This window comes from Suncus etruscus, chromosome 4, assembly GCF_024139225.1.
Source record: "Suncus etruscus isolate mSunEtr1 chromosome 4, mSunEtr1.pri.cur, whole genome shotgun sequence".
Lineage (NCBI taxonomy): Eukaryota > Metazoa > Chordata > Mammalia > Eulipotyphla > Soricidae > Suncus > Suncus etruscus.
This window is the reverse complement of record NC_064851.1, coordinates 155,241,312-155,254,366: the sequence shown is the minus strand read 5'-3', so window position 1 is coordinate 155,254,366 and position 13,055 is coordinate 155,241,312. Positions and strand designations below refer to the sequence as shown.

At 35.3% G+C, this 13,055-nt stretch overlaps 1 protein-coding gene across 1 annotated transcript in view; it reads left to right on the top strand.

The window, feature by feature from the left end:
- MEGF10 (multiple EGF like domains 10) overlaps positions 1–13,055 on the top strand; it is a 171,642-nt gene that overhangs the window by 71,118 nt on the left and 87,469 nt on the right. The window lies entirely within an intron of this gene.

Genomic DNA, 13,055 nt, shown 5'->3' with positions numbered 1-13,055 from the left:
TAAAGAAAAAGGAGTGTCATAATTCAGAGGCCCTGCAGTGATAATTTCTTGGCCCACTCTGATATTCTAGGGATCTACAGGACCACACCCAACCATGTTGGGGGCCTGTAGGGCTGCCTTCTTTTGTTTTGTGATGCTCAAGGGACTATATGCTGAAACTTATGTGCCTTAACTTGAAGGAATAGTTTGCAATTACCAGGATATAGCAGACACTTCATTTTACCATAGCCTAGAAGATGTACTGATTTACTGACTTCACTGATAAGCCTACCAGTCACTGAGCCTCTCCCATACATTTCCCCTCACCTATACTTTTTCTCAATTTCAATCCCCCCATCAACCCCATCAACGGAAAGTCCATTATTTATACAGCTATTTTGTATTTAATATTAGAATGTCATTCAAGAGCCAGAGCCAGAGCACAGCGGTAGAATGTTTGCCTTGCACACGGCCAACCCAGGACACACCCTGATTCAATCTCTGGTATCCCATATGGTCCCCTGAGCCTACCAGGTGCGATTTCTGAGTGCAGAGCCTAGAGTAACCCCTGAACACTATCATGTGTGGCCCAACCTCTCTCTGTCCCAAAAAAGAAAATAAATTACCACTCACTGGTAATTTATACATGAGATTTAAGATTGCACTACTAAAATGTAAATATGTCTAAAATTTGCTATTATTATTGGTCATTTCCCTTTGATAAAAGGGGTCCTCATTTCTTCTCAAGCTAGTGTAGACTGGAAAGGAGAATATAACAAACACGAAGGCCTCAAATTCTTTTTTTTGGGGGGTCACACCCGGCAGAGCTCAGGGGTTACTCCTTTCTCTACGCTTAGAAGTCGCTCCTAGCAGGCTCAGGGGACCATATGGGGTGTCGGAATTCGAACTACCGTCCTTCTGCATGCAAGGCAAACACCCTGCCTCCATGCTATCTCTCCAGCCCCAAAAGCCTCAAATTCTAAAGGAAATTTCCAAGAAGAGGGAAGAAAGTAAGATGGTGGATGATGCATGTAGATGTAGTGGTTGTAACTATTTGGCATGGTTTCACTTTCCCTAGGGCTGACTTTTGCTATTAACATGTAACTCAGATATATTGGATAACCAGAAGCAAAGTGTCTGAAATGAGTGTCAGCCAGATGAAATAGGCAGACTAGGGGAAATAACATGTGGTGGAAAACTTACTGTGGGAAAGAATATTTGTGAAAGAATTCCATGACTGCATACAAAGTGGTCAGAGCAAAAATGCTATTCTAAATAGAGACTAGTATGGTACATCCTGTAGAACTTTAATGCTTTCCTCACAGGCACAGACATACAGGACTAGGGGAAAAGTAATCTATTCCCTGTAAAGATACCTTTTTCTGATTTCTTTTCTAGAGCATTTGCAGATGATTTTTAAATTCTCAAATTAAATCAGTTTTTCAGTGGTATCATTAGACTCCTTGTTAAGGTTGAGTTGTTAAGTATTGTGCTTAGGAAAATGCCTGTTAACTATTTTGAAACTATGGTCCATTAGGCTCATATTACTTATTTTACTTAAATCTGATTTATTCTGAAGAGACACAATGCAAGAGTTATAGCCAACATAGATAATGCCTATGTATGTGTGGAATTAAGCTAAAACACTCTTTACATTTTAAATAAATGAATAGGATTATGTGCTCCACACATGTATGTCAGTCCCCTGTGTGGGATATGTTACATAGTCAATTTCAACGCAAAATTTTTTGTTATATATATATAATTCACTTTGTAAAGGAAAAGCTTAGTAGAACATTGCATTGTATTTTTAGTATTAACATATTCGAAAGTAAATATTTCTGGGGAAAATCTACAGTCAATGCTTTTTTTTTTTAATTTAAACACCTTGATTACATACATGATTGTGTTTGGGTTTCAGTCATAAAAGGAACACCACCCATCACCAGTGCAACATTCCCATCACCCAAGTCCCAAATCTCCCTCCTCCCCACCCAACCCCCGCCTGTACCCTAAACAGGCTCTACATTTCCCTCATACATTCTCAATATTAGGACAGTTCAAAATGTAGTTATTTCTCTAACTAAACTCATCACTCTTTGTGGTGAGCTTCCTGAGGTGAGCTGGAACTTCCAGCTCTTTTCTCTTTTGTGTCTGAAATTTGTCATTGCAAGAATGTCTTTCATTTTTCTTAAAACCCATAGATGAGTGAGACCATTCTGCGTTTTTCTCTCTCTCTCTGACTTATTTCACTCAGCATAATAGATTCTGTGTACATCCATGTATAGGAAAATTTCATGACTTCATCTCTCCTGACAGCTGCATAATATTCCATTGTGTATATGTACCACAGTTTCTTTAGCCATTCGTCTGTTGAAGGGCATCTTGGTTGTTTCCTACAGTCAATGCTTTTACGTGGACTTTTTGAGAGCTCATCTTCTAATGACTAGACTCTTACTGAAATTAAATGTGCAGTGTTTTAGTCTTAGCTCAGTTTCTTTTTTATCTCTTTCTCTCTCATAAGAAAGGTATGTCTCATTGTCTCTTTCTTAAATTAGCATTTTAAAGACAGCTTTATTGAGATAAAAATTGTCACCAACCGTACAATTTAAGTGCACAATTTAATAGGTACTAATATATGCATTCTTTAAAAATTACCTCATTTGTGGTGGTAAAATATTAATCTCTTAAAAATATTTCCTTGGACTAGAGAGATAGCTCAAAGCTTGAGCACATGCTTTGCATATGGGAGAATTTGATTTATCCCTAGAATTACGTGTTTCTCTGAGCAACTTTGAGACTGACCCCTGAGCACAAAGCAAGGAGTAGCCCCTGAACGCCACTAGGTGTGTCCTAAAATACTCCCTCAGACTTATTTCCTTACACACTTTTCTTTTAAATCTTCCCATCCATTTCTTTCCGTCCTCTCTCTCTTTGCCATGTATGTTCAACTCTTACTCTAATTAGTTTGTATTTTCTAGAGTTTTATACAATGGAATCACAAAAATATCCTTTTGCACCTGGTCTCTTTCATTGAGCATAATGGTTTGGGTATTTATTTGCATATTTATTTATATTGTGTATTTTTCTTTTTTTTTTTTGTGGTTTTTGGGTCACACCCGGCAGTGCTCAGGGGTTACTCCTGGCTCCATGCTCAGAAATTGCTCCTGGCAGGCACGGGGGACCATATGGAACGCTGGGATTCGAACCGATGACCTCTTGCATAGAAAGGCAAACGCCTTACCTCCATGCTATCTCTCCAGCCCCTATATTGTGTATTTTTCCTTCATTCCTTTTGTTGCTGAGTAGTGTTCTATTGCATGGTTGACATAAGTTGTTTATTTAGTCATGTGCTTGTAACATTCAGATTGTTTCTACTTTCAGTGATTTCCAAATAAAGATGCCAATTAATGAGAAAGTCTTGTATGGTCATGTGCCTTTGTTTCTCTTTGGATAATATCTAGGAGTAGAATAACTGAATTATTTGGTCCTTGTCCACAGTATTTGGAGCTATTTTTTTTTTTTTAGGTTTTAATTTTCAAATTTGGACTACTTTGACTCATTGCTTAGAGCACAGTCCTAGTGGTATTTGGAGACCAAATATTCAGGGACCAAACCTGAGCCTTTCATGTGATTTGTTGAGCTCATTCTCCAGCTAAGGAGCTATTTTGTTTAGAATATCTCTAAACTAAAATGAATCCAAATGCCTATACATATTTTAAGAAGTGGCCAAACTTTATAAAGTGGCTTATTCTCACTAGCAATTTACGAGAGTTCTTCCTCATATCAAATCATATGTTAATCAATTTTGTCTCTTGAATAAATTCTTACAATAAAAAAATATTTAGCCAATTTGAAATTTAATTTTAATAATATGTATTATTTTCTTGTACTTTTGCATACTTTTAGTGGCATGACATGATACTGAACATATTTTCATGAGTGTATTTGCCATTAGTTTATCTTCTTTCCCATTTATTTATTTGTTTGCCATTGAATTCTTTCTTTTAATGCCATGAATACAAGTTGTTTATAAAATAACATTTTTAAAATCATGTTTATATTTATCTTCTCCTTTTCTCAATGGCATGTGTTTGTTTGTGTATGTGTATGTGTGTATATGTGCTTCTAGAATTGAACCCAGGATTTCACATCTGTAATGCAAGTGCTCTGTAACTGAATCTTAGGTTCTGCAATGGTATTTATTTCTTAGAGATTATATACTTTCCAGTTTTGCATCTGGGTCTAAAGTTAACTCTGAGTTAATATTTTTTTTTTGTTCTGTTTTGTTTGTTTTGAGGCCAAGCCCGGTGATGCTCAGGGGTTACTTCTGGCTATGCACTCAGGAATCGTCCCTGGCTTGGAGGACCATATGGGATGCCGGGGGATAAACCACAGTCTGTCCTAGGTGACTGCGTGCAAGGCAGACGCCTTATGACTTGTGCCATGTTCTGGCCCTGATTCTGAGTTAATATTTTAATATGATATGAATATTTATTTATATATAAGTACATAACCAAAATTTACATCATTATTAAAAATGTATACTACTTTTTAAAAATAGTTTTGTGCTTCTATCAGGTTGTAGTTGTCAATACGTATTTGAGCTAATTTCTAAATTCTATGCCATTCCTTTTACTTGCTTATTATATTAATACTAACATCATTCTATTTTGGTTATAGTAATCTAGCAAATCTTTAAATCAAACTATCTTATCTCTACAACTTTGTTTTCCCTCATAGTCTGGATTATTGTATTTTCATTTATGTATGCATTTTAAAGGTAACTAATCAATTTCTACCAAAAATGGCTCCTGCAATATTTACTTATATCTTATTGTATCTATAGATTTCTTGAGGGTAAGAATGGGTTTATTAGCAATTATGAGACATTTGACTCATAAAGTTCTAAATACATATCAAGAACACAGATACATATATACATATACATATATACATATAAAAATGCACATATATTTTGCTATTGTTGGGTAAAGAGCTTTATAAATGTCAAATAGGTTAAGTTAGTTGATAGGTTTGTATATGTCTTTTATTTTTCTTAATTTGTATTAGCTAAGAATAATTACTTCAAATTGTAGAGATATTTCACATATTTGGTCAGATATATCCACAAAGTTTTTCATTTTTATGCTAGTATACATGTCTCTCCCCCACCGAATTTTGGGCCACATCCAGTGGTGTTCAGGGAATTACTTCTGGATCTGTACTCAGGAATCTCTCTGGGTGGGCCAGAAGAGCATTTGTGGTACAGGAATTTAATCTGGTTGGGCATATGCAAAGCACTTTACCTGCTGTAATATATCCCTGCCCCCATCCAGGGCTTCACATTTTTCAATTTCCAATTGTTCATAGGAATATAATTTTCTGCATATTGTCTTTTTGTTACAATTGGGGGTCGGCCACACTCAGCCATATTGAGGGACTACTCCTGTCTTTATGCTCTAGAATTGCTCCTAGTGGTGCTTGGGAACCATATAGGATGCCAGGAATTGAACCTGGGTCAGTCACAGGCATAGAAAAAGCCTTACTCTCAGTGCTATTGTTTTGGCACTATGATATATATAATATATATGTATATAAGATACATATATACATATTCAAAATAATATGTACATGAAGGAATTTCATATCATTCTCAAACTAGAAACCTTTTATTATTTTTTATTGTCTACTACACTTGCTATACCTTTAAGAAAAATGCTAAATAGAAATTGTAAGAGTAGACACTCTTGTATTATTCCCAATCTCAAGAAGAAAGCTTTCTTTCTTTCTTTCTTTCTTTCTTTCTTTCTTTCTTTCTTTCTTTCTTTCTTTCTTTCTTTCTTTCTTTCTTTCTTTCTTTCTTTCTTTCTTTCTTTCTTTCTTTCAGTAATGAGTATCATGCTTATAGGAGGGTTTTAATATTTACTATTTATCAGATTTGGGAAGCTTCTTATTGTCCCTTGCTTGCAGATACTTTTTTGGTCAAGCATAGATGTTAAAATTTGTAAAATGTATTTTCAACATTTCCAACATTTTTAAGATAATAATTTTCTGCTGTTGTGATCTTTGTTTTATTTTTAAAACTAAATCATGTAAAAGATCTTGTTTTATTTTAAAACTAAATCATGTAAAAGATCAAAAAGCATTCTAATAGCCATGTTTAGTTACAACAGGTAGATACTTAAAAATAAAAACATACATTCTAGATTGTCATTATCTTTGGGATCGTGATTCCCAAGTGGTACTTGGGAAGCCCAGAGGTTCCACCTATTATTCTTGGCCAGCAGGGTTCAGGCAACTCAATGCCTGAACCAAAGACCAGCTGTTCAGGCCCTGCAGTTCCAAAGATTAGTTAGGCCACTCAGTGATGCATAGGCACCTCCAGGGCTGTAACCCAGATTTCTTAGAGGACCTTGTCTGACTAGGTGTAACACATGCAGTCCAGGTGCCTTATACCTGTGCTATCTCCAAGCCCCTCATTAACTTTTTATGAAAGAGAAGTCTGAAAGTATATTCAATCCTTCTTTGTGAAGAATTCAGAACAAAGGTTTCTTTGAGTCTCTCACCATTCCCTCAAAGTTGTCTGGTAATATTTATAGATTCATTCATTATTTTCAGCATCAGAAAAGAAGAGGAAAATTTAAAAATATGTCTTCCTGGGGGCTGATATGATAATACGGCGGTAGGGTGTTAGCCTTGAATGCAGTTAATCTACTATGGACCTTGGTTCGATCCCCTTATGTCCCATATGGTCCTCCGAGCCAGGAGCAATTTCTGAGCACATAGCCAGGAGTAAACCCTGAGCATCACAGAGTGTGGCCCCAACAAAGCAAAAATAAATAAATAAAAAATAGAAATAATGTGTCTTCCTAAGCTGTTAGATGTTACATAATATATACATATATATTTATAGTTAAACATATAATATATAATAAATAATATAATATTATATATAAATATATATATATATATATATATATATATATTTCTATCTAGAAAGAGGACTGGGAAATCTACGTTATTGCTGCTCTCATGGTTTCTTCTGAAAATAGAGTCCTCGTAAAAGACTACCAGATATACAAGAACAATGTTGTCCCGTTCCAATAGACTATTTGTAGCACGTTTTTATCCTTGTCTGTATTATCCAAAAAATGGTATTTACACCATTTCATCTAGTTAATTCAAATTTATGGACTTACAGTTCTCTTACTTTCTGAGATTATTTATTTCTTCAAGTTACATAGATATACCACTAGTAGCTATGAGAGAACATAGAAGACCATATGAGAAAATACTTCCCAATAAGTATGCACACACATGTGTTTGTAAAAGCAGTGCTAATATACTTTTAGACCTGAAGTGAAATTGGAATGTGAAGCAGCTGATTTTGACCACCCCTCCATGAAATTTGGTTACTAAGTTATTTCAGATGTTCTCTCAGGTGAGACTTTCTTTGGTCTTTTCTAGTTATAGCTGATGGTTCCTTTCCTGTAGCCTCCACAATATTTTTAATGAAAATTTTAGTAAATTATAATTATAATTCATAGAATTCAATCATTTGAAGTTCAAGATCTGCAGTGTACTTCCAAAGTTACTTAACAATCACTCTATCAGAACATTTTTTATCACCACAAAAACAGCCTGGACTCATTAACCATCATTCCACATTTATCCTTAGTGTCCTTAAGTACAAGATAGGTTTTTGTCTTTATAGATTTGCTTCTTTTTTCTATAGATTTTATTTCCTATAAACGGAATCATTGACTATAATCTCACACTATTTTGCTCATGCCTCTGTTATTGCTTCTACATTTTTCTCTATGTTTATTGAGTTTGAAGGACAATTGTCTAATTTTCTCTGTAGACTCAGAATACATAGTCTAGTATTTTTATAGTCACAGTGGTACCTATCAATATATTATAGCAACAAATACTAAATTAAAAAGAGGACCATGTCAAATTTCTCTTTGATAAATAAATACATATGGTAGACTGAAATATATTAGGGAATATGAAAACAAAAGGATGGTTTATATACTGGACATCATAATAAAAGATTTTGTAAAATATAAGTATCTTTACAAAAAGCATCGTTGTAGCATATAAGTGCTAGCAAACATAAATATGGTGTGGAGTTCCTGGGAGATAGTATAGCATGCCTTGCATGTGGTCAATCTGAATTTGATCCCCAGCATCCCATGTCTCTGAGAACCACAAAGAGCAATTCCTAAGTGCAAAGCTAGGAATAACCCCCTAAGTACCACTGGGTTTGGCCCTAAAATAAATAAATAAATATATATTCATATGTTGACACACATATATATATATATGGAATGGTTATGGGTGATCTTGGTAACCAATTCTGATTTTTCAGTTTGCATTTGAATCTTTAAATCTCCAACTACCGTTCTGCACAAGTTCTATCATTTTTTACCTTCTTAATACTTATAAATACTGTGATATTTAATTTTCTTTCTGCTTTTTTTCAATGTTGTTGATTTATTGTGATAAACAATATTTGCTCTGTGGGTGTTGTTGGTGGTCATGCATCAAGTTGCGGTGGTTGCTCACTAGGTCAAGGACTCACCGAGGTTTGTACTCCCTTAGTGCCAGTGTTCATATTGTTTTTTTAATTTAATATTTTTCACAATTAACAAAATTCTTTATGACTGAGTTTTAATTATGCATTGTCCAACACCAATTCCTTCACCAGTGCACATTTCCCTCTACCAACCAATTTTCCTCCTGCCCTCCCCAAAGGGGTATCATATTCTTTTTTGTTTTTGTTTGTTTGTTTGTTTGTTTGTTTTGTTTTTGGGTCACATCCGGCAGCGCTCAGGGGCTACTCCTGGCTCTATGCTCGGAAATTGCCTCCGGCAGGCTCAGGGGACCATATGGGAAGGGATTCGAACTACCATCCTTCTGCATGCAAGGCATCCTTCTGCATGCAAGGCGAATGCCTTATCACTGTGCTATCTCTCTGGCCCCAGGGGTGTCATATTCTTAATCGAGGCACACCGTTATTCACTGGGGCCATTGCGGAGCTTATATATATGCTTGCCAGATGCAATAATTCCTGTTATAACATCTTTCTATTTGTGATGCTCAACAGAGTCACTCCTTTTTGGAGATTTTTACACACATCTAACTGTGGCACATTTGGAAATTGCTTACACTGTCAGGTAATCACAGACAACAGAGCGTCAGACTCAAAACATCACAACTACCAGGATTGTGCTTGGCACACATGCGGCACCAGGGATTTGAACTCATGATCATATATTTGTAAGGCAGATAGATTCTCTGTATTCCTGTGCTATTCCTCTAAGTTCTCTACCATCCTTTCATTATCCCTCAGTAACATCTAAAACGACCTTGTTTTGTTTTGTTTTCTAACACTTGTTTTGTTTCTAACACTTAGTATTAGATGTTAGGGTTTAATCCTACTTCATTTCTAACACTAGCTACAAATATTAGGAAAATCATTTTACTAATCCCATTTTATTTGTCAAAAAAATATATATTAGCCATCTTTAATTTTATGAGCAATTTTAGCTTTCTCTATGGCAACCCAGCATAAACCAAAGCAGAATAAAAATAATAATTATTAGCATGAAAGTTAACATGTTTGTTGGACAGTTTTCTTCAAAAAATACAGTGATCCTGGAAACATCTTTTAAGTTGATTTAAGTAAATTAAGCATATTGTATACTATAGAACAATACTGGATAGATCCCATATTTAGAGATATACTTGACTTGTAAAGGAATCTGAAATCTGTTCACTTTTTTAGTTTCACCCTTTAGTCATACCCTAGGTGTAAATCCAAAAGGAAATATATGTGGCAAGAGAAAACTCCTCAGTATATCGAGTGACTCTCAGTATTCAAGCCAACTATTTATAAGAGAAAGGAATGAAGTCTGTGTCCCTGGCAATGGGATTTAAGTGGATTTAGGAACTGAGGCTGAAACAAGACCCTAATTAGAAAAAAATTCCAGGGACATCGTATCAGTCCTCACCTGTCTATCAGGCAGACAGGCCGTCCACAGCTTTCATTTCAAAGATGAGGCATGTTCTTCTCAGTAACTCTTATCTCCAATTCTCAAGGGGAAGGATATACCCTTGGCTATCCCTTGTAACTTTATGTGTCTGCATCAGTATCCTAAGTGTGGACCCAAATATTCCATTATATCAGATATTTTATGAAAGTACTGAAAACCCATAACAATACTCAATATCCTTCATAAAGCTATGTTTAAAAATAATTAATTTTTATCTAAAAATTAATTATAAGACTGGAAAAATAGTACAGTGGATAAGTCATTTATTTGCCTAACATGCAGCCAACCTGGGTTTCATCCTCAGAACCACATATAATGTCCTGAACCCCTCCCAGAGTGATCACTGAGCACAGAGCCAGCCAGCACTGAGCAGAGCCAGGAATAGTCCTAAAACCAATATAAAATAAATGATACATTAGATAGCCCTTCTTTGCTAGCACTTTATTAGTTTCAATCATTTTATTAAAAGAAAGAGGAAGCCAAATAGCTCAAATGGTGTGACACATTCATTGCATGTATAAGGTCCTGAATTCAGTTCTCTGGAACACCTGCCCCTTGCAGCTCTGCCAGATACTACCCTGGTGCTACCCAAGTCTATCTGGAGCCTACTTTGATTTCTCAGATAGATTTGTTTTTGTTTGATTTTTTGTTGGGTTTTTATTTTGTTTTTGGACTGTACCTAGCAATGTTAGGTTACTCCTGGCTCTGTGCTCAGAAATAACTCCTGGCAGTGATTTGGGGACCATATGGGATACTGGGGATTAGACCTGGGTTCGCCATATGCAAGTCAAGTGCCTTGGCCACTATACACTGTTCCAGCCCTGTTCTTTTGTTCATCCAGTTCAGATGAACTTTGTTATACACAGAAACTCAGTCCCTCACATAGATGGCACCCAAACTATAAGAAGAAAATAGAATCTGAGGAGAACTCTAGCTGGATTATCTACTGGAATGAGCACCTATGCAATAGAATTTCTGCCAATAGAAGAGTGGAGATGTCAGAAAATAAAATGAATTATGAGGCCTGAGTGCACTTTGTTGTTTCTTTACTTTTGTTCATCTGGCAGGAACTTGGTGAAAACAGTTATTAGATGTGGAGAGTGAAGTGTTGGTAGAATAAAGGTCTGGAGCAGAGATGGCATTTATAAGACAGAGTCAAGGCTGTATGAAGTGTCAACCCCAAGGCAATAGAATTTAGTCCTCTTCCCTTTTAGAATCCATTTCAACAGTAATTCCTATGTAATTGTTTATTTATCTTTAGGCTTCAGAGGTGATTCTATTGGTTTTTAACTTTAATTAAGGAAAAAAGTCATTAGGAAGCAGATTATCCCTTCCATTTCCTAATTAACTTACAGGCAAATTTGTGTAATGTCTACAATCTCTTCACATTTTCTTCAGACTTTGGTAAAATGTTAGTTCGGGGATTTTATTAAAAAAAAAAGAATCTAGATTTTAAAATTACCATCATAAGAATTTTTCTCCATCTATTATAATTGAACTCCTAAAATTCATTTCAGAGAGCAAAAAGCTTATACCATCAATAATCAAATGTGAAAACATTTGTGTAATTTTTCAGCAACCCCAAAGCATTTGGAAGCAAGTCTTTGGTATTAAATGCTGAACCTTCTTTAATGTGCTCTTAAAAAAGAGCAAGAGCTGCAACAACAATTACAATAATTTTTCTTTTCTTTTTCTTAAAACCCATAGATGAGTGAGACTATTCTGTGTATATCTCTCTCTGACTTATTTCATTCAGCACAATAGTTTTCATGTCCATCCATGGATAGGAAATTTTCATGACTTCATTTTTTTTTGACGGCGGCATAGTATTCCATTGTGTATATGTACCACAGTTTCTTTAGCCACTCATCTGTTGTTGGGCATCTAGGTTGTTTCCAGATTCTGCCTATTGTAAATAGTACAGTAATGAATATAAGTGTGCAGAAGGCCTTTTTGTATTGTATTTTTGTGTTCCTAGGGTATATCCTTAGAAGTGGTATAGCTAGATCAAATGAGCTGGAGCTCAATTTTCAGTTTTTTGAAGAATCTCCATATTGTTTTCCATAAATGCTGAACAATATGGCATTCCCATCAGCAATGAATGAGAGTATCTCATTTTTTAAGATAAACAGAATTTTTGTGTAGTACTAATAGCCAGATTGAGTAGTAGAAAGTGGCAAATTTGGGAATAAGGCAGATTACCAAGAACATTTTGAAAATATAGATATCATCATTGCTTAAATGAGGTGAAGTTTTCTCATACTCACACATAACAAATGATTCCAGCACCCTCTGTGAGGTGGGAGGGTCATGGGTATACATGTTGCCATATAAAACAGTGGGATGCAGAGCCTGGAATCTATCCTGCATGCTTAGATATGAGCCATCTGTAACACTTCATTGAACCATGCATTCCTACAGTTGTGGTAGCTTCTTGCTTACTTGTAATATATAAGTTTTAAAGAAATAAAAATATGAAACTAAGGCTTTTTAAATAAGTGGATGGCACAGCTACTTTTTAAACATATTCACAGAGACAATTAGAAACTCACAATGTGAGTCAGAATATTGCTAGTGTTCATGAATTATTGGTGGTTTTGATTTTAATTACAGTTTATTGTATAATTGAATCAAACATGGTGAGGTCCTAAACAACTCTATCAGCAACAGTGGCAAATTTCCAAACTCACTTGGCCTAGTATAGACCATCAATTTTTGAATGCTAAAGAATTATTCTAGAAACAGAAAGGGAACTAAACAAATTTTTCCTCTTTGTCTTTTGTGGTGACCACTATCTGATAGGATCTTGTGATGAAATTGTCATCTTTCATTAGCTTTTTTCTAGATAGTTCTCAATATAAAATCATAACATTTTAGCTTTCATTTCGAAGGTCTCTTATGTTTTCAATTAGAAGCAATTGCTTCAAATGCTATATTCAAATGGAGCTCATTTCCGTGTGTTTTTCTTTCTAGTTGTTTCTTTCTTGTTATTTGTCTTGTCTGTGGTAGAAT